The 6,962-nt window shown below is 50.0% G+C and overlaps 1 non-coding gene across 1 annotated transcript; it reads left to right on the top strand.

Annotated features, from left to right (window-relative positions):
- The first annotated feature begins 2,121 nt into the window (after nt 1-2,121).
- LOC149251192 (18S ribosomal RNA) lies at nt 2,122-3,934 on the top strand. The gene has a single exon (XR_016267678.1). It is a non-coding gene; the product is annotated as an 18S ribosomal RNA (ribosomal RNA).
- Nucleotides 3,935-6,962: the final 3,028 nt, after the last annotated feature.

Here is a 6,962-nt window from a genome sequence, read left to right as displayed (position 1 = left end):
TTGCCACAGGCGGTCAATTGATCGAGGTCCACCGTTTCTGCTGTCACGGGTGGACTCCTAGGTGGCCTCAGTGCGTGGTGTGGAGGGTCGGGGGCACATTTCTAAGAGAGGTTGTGGGCTCGGCTGGTCTTGTTGTTTTGTTTCCTTCCATTTCCTTTGCACTGAGGCTACCACAGGTGATCATGCGATCGAGGTCCATCGTTGCTACTGTCCGGGTGGACTCCTAGGTGGCCTCTCTGTGGGGACGGGAGGGTTGGGTGGCACTTGTTGTTTCAATTGTGTATGCACTCGTGGTCCAACGGGGAGGAGGCTTGCTACATCGATGGTGGGGGCTATTTGAAAGAAGGATTTCGAGGTGGAATGCTTCGACCTCCCTCCATTGCGTGGAGGTGGCCGTAGGGGAAAATTATTCATCATCCGGTCGGTAAAGCTGTGGGAAATATCCTAGGTTTCCTGTACGTAAGCTGCGTGGGGTGCAGAGCTGCCCGATCCCTCCTCCTGTTCAGACATGTGTTCTTGTATTGTGTAGCGACCCTCTTGATTTTCATTTACTTCCTTCCTTTGCCTTTGCATCGTGGTTGCCACAGGCGGTCAAGTGATCAAGGTCCACCGTTTCTACTGGCGCGGGTGGACTCCTAAGTGGCCTCGGTGCATGTTGTGGAGGGTCGGGGGGCATTTCAAAGAGAGGTTGTGGGCTCGGTTGGTCTTTTTGTTTTGTTTCAATCCGTTTCCTTTGCATTGAGGCTGCCGTAGGTGATCATGCGATCGAGGTCCATCGTTTCTGCTGTCTGGGTGGACTCCTAGGTGGCCTCTTTGTGGGGAGGGTTGGGGGGCACTTGTTGTTTCAATTGTGTATGCGCTTGTGGTCCAATGGGGAGGAGGCTTGCTACTATAGCCATCGATGGTGGGGGCTATCTAGAAGAAGGATTTCGAGGTGGAACGCTTCGACCTCCCTCCTTTGCGTGGAGGTGGCCGTAGGGGAAAATTATTCATCAGCTGGTCGGTAAAGCTGTGGGAAATCCCCTAGGTTGCATGTACGTAGGGTGCGTGGGGTGCGGAGCTGCCCGATCCCTCCTCCTCCTGTTCGGATATGTGTTCCTGTATTGTGTAGCAACCCTCTTGATTTGCATTTACTTCCTTCCTTTGCCTTCGCATCGTGGTTGTCGTAGGCGGTCAAGTGATCGAGGTCAACTGTTGCTTCTGTCGCGGGTTGACTCCTAGGTGGCCTCGGTGCGTGGCGTGGAGGGTCGGGGGGCCTTCCGTTTCCTCTCTGCATTGAGGCTGCCGCAGGTGATCATGCGATTGAGGTCCATCGTTGAGGTCCTAGGTGGCCCCTGTGTGGGGAGGGGAGGGGTGGGTTGGGGGCATTTCTAAGGGAGGTTGCGGGCTCAGTTTGTCTTGTATGACTTCCTTCCCTTGCCTTTGTGTCAAGGCTGTCGCAGGCGATCACCCGATCAAGGTCCACTATTGCTGCTGTCCGGGTGGACTCCTAGGTTGCATCGGTGTGGGGCGGGGAGGTTTGTATGGCCTCTCTATGATAGGATTTGTGTGGTTGGTCGTCGTCTTTTTATTTCCTTCCTTTTCCTTCACATCGAAGCTACCGCAGGTGGTTGGGAGATCGAGGTCCATTGTTACTGTTGTCCGGGTGGATTCATAGGTGGCCTCAGTGCGGGGGCTGGGAGGGTTGTGGCTCATTTGTAATATAGAGGTTGCGTGTTTGGTCATTCTCCATTTGTTTCCTTTGCATCAAGGCTGCCGCAGGCGATCGAGTGATCGAGGTCCATCGTTGCTGCTGTCTGGGTGGACTCCTAGGTGCCCTTGGTGCGGGGCGTGGAGACCTTTGGAGGCATTTCTAAGGGAGTCAGTGAGTGATCGCTCGTTTTCTTGTTGGTTGGGCCATGGCTACAAACTTCAGAGTGGCCTTGGTGCGTTGTGGCTCGGCAGGTCTGCCCATTTGTTCGCCATGTCCTTGGCATCTTCCGTGTGCTTCCTTCTTGGGATGCAAGAGGTGCAAGGCATAAAACTTTTACATGATATTTTGACGTCTCTTTGACTTGATGGGTGTTCAGGCTGGCTCTCGGTAAGAGAGCACCCAGAATGCCCTTTGAAGCGGGATGGTGCTACCTAGTTGATCCTGCCAGTAGTCATATGCTTGTCTCAAAGATTAAGCCATGCATGTCTAAGTATGAACTAATTCAGACTGTGAAACTACGGATGGCTCATTAAATCAGTTATGGTTTTTTTGATGGTACCATACTACTCGGATGATCGTAGTAATTCTAGAGCTAATATGTGCACCAAGTCCCGACTCTTTGGAAGGGATGCATTTTTTAGATAAAAGGCCGGCGCGGGCTTGCCTGATTCTCCGGTGAATCATGATAACTCGACGTATCGCACAGCCCTTGTGCTGGAGATGCTTCATTCAAATTTCTGCCCTATCAACTTTGGATGGTAGGATAGAGGCCTACCATGGTGGTGACAGGTGATGGAGAATTAGGGTTCGATTCCAGAGAGGGAGCTTGAGAAATGGCTACCACATCCAAGGAAGGCAGCAGGCGTGCAAATTACCCAATCCTGACATGGGGAGGTAGTGACAATAAATAACAATACTGGGCTCATCGAGTCTGGTAATTGGAATGAGTACAATCTAAATCCATTAACGAGGATCCATTGGAGGGAAATTCTAGTGCTAGAAGCTGCGGTAATTCCAGCTCCAATAGCGTATATTTAAGTTGTTGCAGTTAAAAAGCTCGTAGTTGGATCTTGGGTCGTAAGGGTCGGTCCGCCTACTCGGTGTGCACCTGCCCTTCCGTCCCTTTTGTCAGCGGTTTGCTCCTGGCCTTAATTGGCTGGGTCACAGTTCCGGTGTTGTTACTTTGAAAAAATTAGAGTGCTCAAAGCAAGCTTATGATCTTAATACATTAGCATGGAATAACGTGATAGGAGTCTGGTCCTATTATGTTGGCCTTTGGGACCAGAGTAATGATTAATAGGGACTATCAAGGGCATTCGTATTTCATTGTCAGAGGTGAAATTCTTGGATTTATGAAAGACGGACCACTGTGAAAGCATTTGCCAAGGATGTTTTCATTAATCAAGAAGGAAAGTTGGGGGCTCGAAGACGATCAGATACCATCCTAGTCTCAACCATAAACGATGCCAACTAGGGATTGACGGATGTTGCTCTAAGGACTCCGCCAGCACCTTCTAAGAAATCAAAGTGTTTGGGTTTCGGGGGGAGTATGGTGACAAGGCTGAAACTTAAAGGAATTGACGGAAGGGCACCACCAGGAGTGGAGCCTGTGGCTTAATTTGACTCAACATGGGGAAACTTACCAGGTCCAGACATAGTAAGGATTGATAGATTGGGAGCTCTTTCTTGTTTCTATGGGTGGTGGTGCATGGCCGTTCTTAGTTGGTGGAGCGATTTGTCTGATTAATTCCGATAACGAATGAGACCTCAGCCTGCTAACTAGCTACGCGGAGGTTCCCCTTCGCGGCCAACTTCTTAGAGGGACTATGGCCGTTTAGACCATGGAAGTTTGAGGCAATAACAGGTCTGTGATGCCCTTAGATGTTCTGGGCCGCACACGCACTACACTGATGCAGCTAACGAGTTTTTATTCCTGGTTCGAGAGGATCGGAAAATCTTCTCAAATTGCATCGTGATGGGGATAGACCATTGCAATTATTGGTCTTCAACGAGGAATTCCTAGTAAGCGCGTTTCATCAACTTGTGTTGACTACGTCCCTGCCCTTTGTACACACTGCCCGTCGCTCCTACCAATTGAATGATCTGGTGAAGTGTTCGGATTGCGTCGACGATGGTGGTTCACCGTCGTCGATGTTGTGAGAAGTTTATTGAACCTTATCATTTAGAGGAAGGAGAAGTCATAACAAGGTTACCGTAGGTGAACCTGCGGTAGGATCATTGATAGCAAGGGTTTTCTTTTTTGGTTCGGGTTGGTTGGGTTTGGATTGCAATGTGGGACTTTGTGGTGTGTCTCCAGGGGAGCGGGTTTGGTGTTTGGCGGGAACATTGTTGGTTTCTTGTCTTGAGGTAACTACGCTTGTTTTTTCTTGTGTGCTTGCAAGCCCTTCTTGTGCTTGTCCCACCCATCCTTTGTTTTTCTCCCCCCCAATGTGTTTCTACAGGGGGTCCGGAAGCTTGTTCTTGGGAGCCCTTCCGACGATCTGTTCGGCTGGGCATGGTCGCTGCAGAGTTGAGGTGCTCGGTAAATATGATGGATAAATTTGGACTCATTCGTAGCGGCGGTGCTCGGTCTTTTGTTCATTGGAAGGCATGGGCCAAGGGTGCGGGCTTCCATAGTTGGTTCTCTCGAAAAGGCGGCGGCAGTTGATGTGTTGCTTGGGTGAGCTTTTTCGCTGGTGGTTGGGTCGAGGGAGTGGTTGCGTGCATGCCTGGTAGCTCAAACCTTCCGTGAGGTGAGATTGGCGGGGTACGGTCAAGTATGGGATGGAAGAAGAGCGGTTCAACCCGTTGGGCTGGCCACCCTAGTCCCTCCCGACCGTTCCTCAACATGCCCTCGCGGAAGGGTTGGGTGTCGAGGTAATGAAAAACCCATCCCTCGGTCTGAGCTCCATCGAGATCTCAATTTTCTCCGCCGACAGGCATGAGGGTGGCAATTGTATCTCGTGCCTTTGCCGTCGAGGGAATTTCTCATCCTCTCGTGACCCACTCCCCTTTTGAGGGAAAAAGAAGTAGCGGGTCGTGTCTTTGTTCCTCCCTTTGGATTGTGGGTTTTTTGTGGGACTTGCGTCATATCTTTGTTTCATGGTGTGCACTTTGTGAAGGCCCCTCTCTCTAGTGGCCTTATGCCATTGATGTATTTGTGGCCCGCGGCTTTCTCCAGTGTTGAGCGTCGACCCGTGACAGCTCCTCTTTGGAGTTTGATTATTTGACCCCCGTTGACTCTCTCACTGGAAAGGTTGTTGGGTGTTTTGTACACGGAGGGGTTTAAGAGCGGGGTGGGTTTGTGTTATTGGCGGCGGTCTATTTGTCGTTTGAAGCCTTGTGCCGCTGGGTTGGGGAGCTGTGTGCCTCTCAGTGACGTGCTCCAGACACTGGTCTCATCGTGGCCCTTGTCTTTTCTATTGGTTAGTTTTAGGTTGTGATTTATTTGCTTGGTTGTTTGCTATATGTTGTAAAGCTGAGAAGGGTGTTGTGTTGAATGCGTGTGGGAGGGTGTGAAGAGGTGGGATGCTTTTTTGATTGGGTGCCTTGTTTGATTTCTTTTTGGTTAGCGGACATCTACTCGGCATGCTGTTGAGCTTCTCTCTTTTCTTGGGATCTTTGTTTCTTTGGTGTTGTTTTCTTCCCTTCTTCCTTTTGCCCATAGCTTTACGGAGGAGAGGTGGGATTGTTGTGGATTGGTGTTCGGGAGGGAAAAAAAGCAGTGAGTTCCCAGGGTGGCCACCCCAGTCCTTCTCGATCGCCTTCCCCTGCAGTTCCCCCCTTTTTCTGAGGGTGCGGGGTTTGGGAAGCTTGTTCTCTGTTTGAGCCTCCCCTTGTGAGCCAGTAGCCACGTTTGATATCTCTTGCTTTCCTATTGTTTTCTTCCCTTATTGCTATTGGCCCCTTGGCTTTACGGAGATAAGGTGGGATTGTTGTGGATTGGTGTTCAGGAAGGATGAAAAGCAGTGCGAGTTCCGAGGGTGACCACCCTAGTCCTTCTCGATTGTCGTCCCCTGCAGTTCCTCCCCTTTTTGCAAAGGCACGGGGGTGGGGAATCTTGTTCTCTGTTTGAGCATCCCCCTATGAGCCGGTGGATGCATTTGATATCTCTCTTTCTTTAATGTTGTTTTCGGGAAGGACGAAAAGCAGTGCGAGTTCCTAGGGTGGCCACCCTAGTCTTTCTTGATCGCTGTCCCCTGCAGTTCCCCCCTTTCTGCGAAGGCATGGGGTTGGGGAAGCTTTTTCTCTGTTTGAAACCTCCCCTTGTGAGCCGGTAGCCATGATTGATATATCCCTTTCTCTCTTGTTGTTTTCTTCCCTTCTTCCTCATGGCCCCTAGCGTTACGGAGAAAAGGTGGAATTGTTGTGGATTAGTGTTCCGGAAGGACGAAACGCAGTGTGAGTGATCCAGGTGGATGTTGGTGGCCACCCACCTATCCCATTTGGACCCCCACAACTGTCTCTTTCAGCTTTTTCGGTTTCCTAAATTGTAGCACAACTTACTATTTTTAGCAGTTTTTCGGGTCCTGAACTTCCGGAGCCGTTTTGAGGCCCTAAACGACGTTTTTTTGGGATAGATCTTTCTAACGACGTTTTTTTCGGATAGATCTTTCTAACGAGCTATTGTACGCGTCAAACGGAGATCGTATGCCAAAGTTACGACCCCGGGAAATTGATGTACCAATTTACCCAAATGGGGCCCACAATTTGGCGTTTCATCTTCTAGGGTTAGGTTTCGGGATGTGAAGGGTTTTCCATTGTTTCTCAACAATAAATGGGCCTTCGAGCCTCATTGTAATACAGTTCGGAACAGTTCAGAGGCATGTAGCCGCACATCTCTTCTCAGAGATAAGCTACCATCGCCCTAGCTGGTTTATTTCCATTTCTGGTTGTAAGAATATTTCAGTATTTTCCATTAATGAAATGAAGTATTATTTCCGCTGCATCTCTGTGTTTATGGTTATTTCATCTCTGTATTTATGGTTATCTCTGTAATCTATTGCGTTCCTGTTTAAATCCGGATCAGTGAGCTCCCGGGGTGGCCACCCTAGTCCGTCTTGATCATCATCCCCTTCAGTTCCCCCCTTTTACCGAAGGCACGGGGCTTTCAGAGGCTTGTGCCTTGTTTGTGCTTTGTTTTCTACCCTTTTCTTCCTTTCAGTCCCTAACTCTACGGAGAAAAGGGGGAATCGTTGTGGGCTAGTGTCGGGGAAGGGCTAAAAGCAGTGCGAGCTCCCGGGGTGGCCACCCTAGTCCTTCTCGATCG

This window comes from Pinus tabuliformis, chromosome 7 (assembly GCF_031772625.1).
Source record: "Pinus tabuliformis cultivar Carrire ecotype Pingquan chromosome 7, CPIR1, whole genome shotgun sequence".
NCBI classification, from domain to species: domain Eukaryota; kingdom Viridiplantae; phylum Streptophyta; class Pinopsida; order Pinales; family Pinaceae; genus Pinus; species Pinus tabuliformis.
Note: the sequence above shows the minus strand (reverse complement) of the source record. Positions and strands in the feature narration are given on the sequence as shown.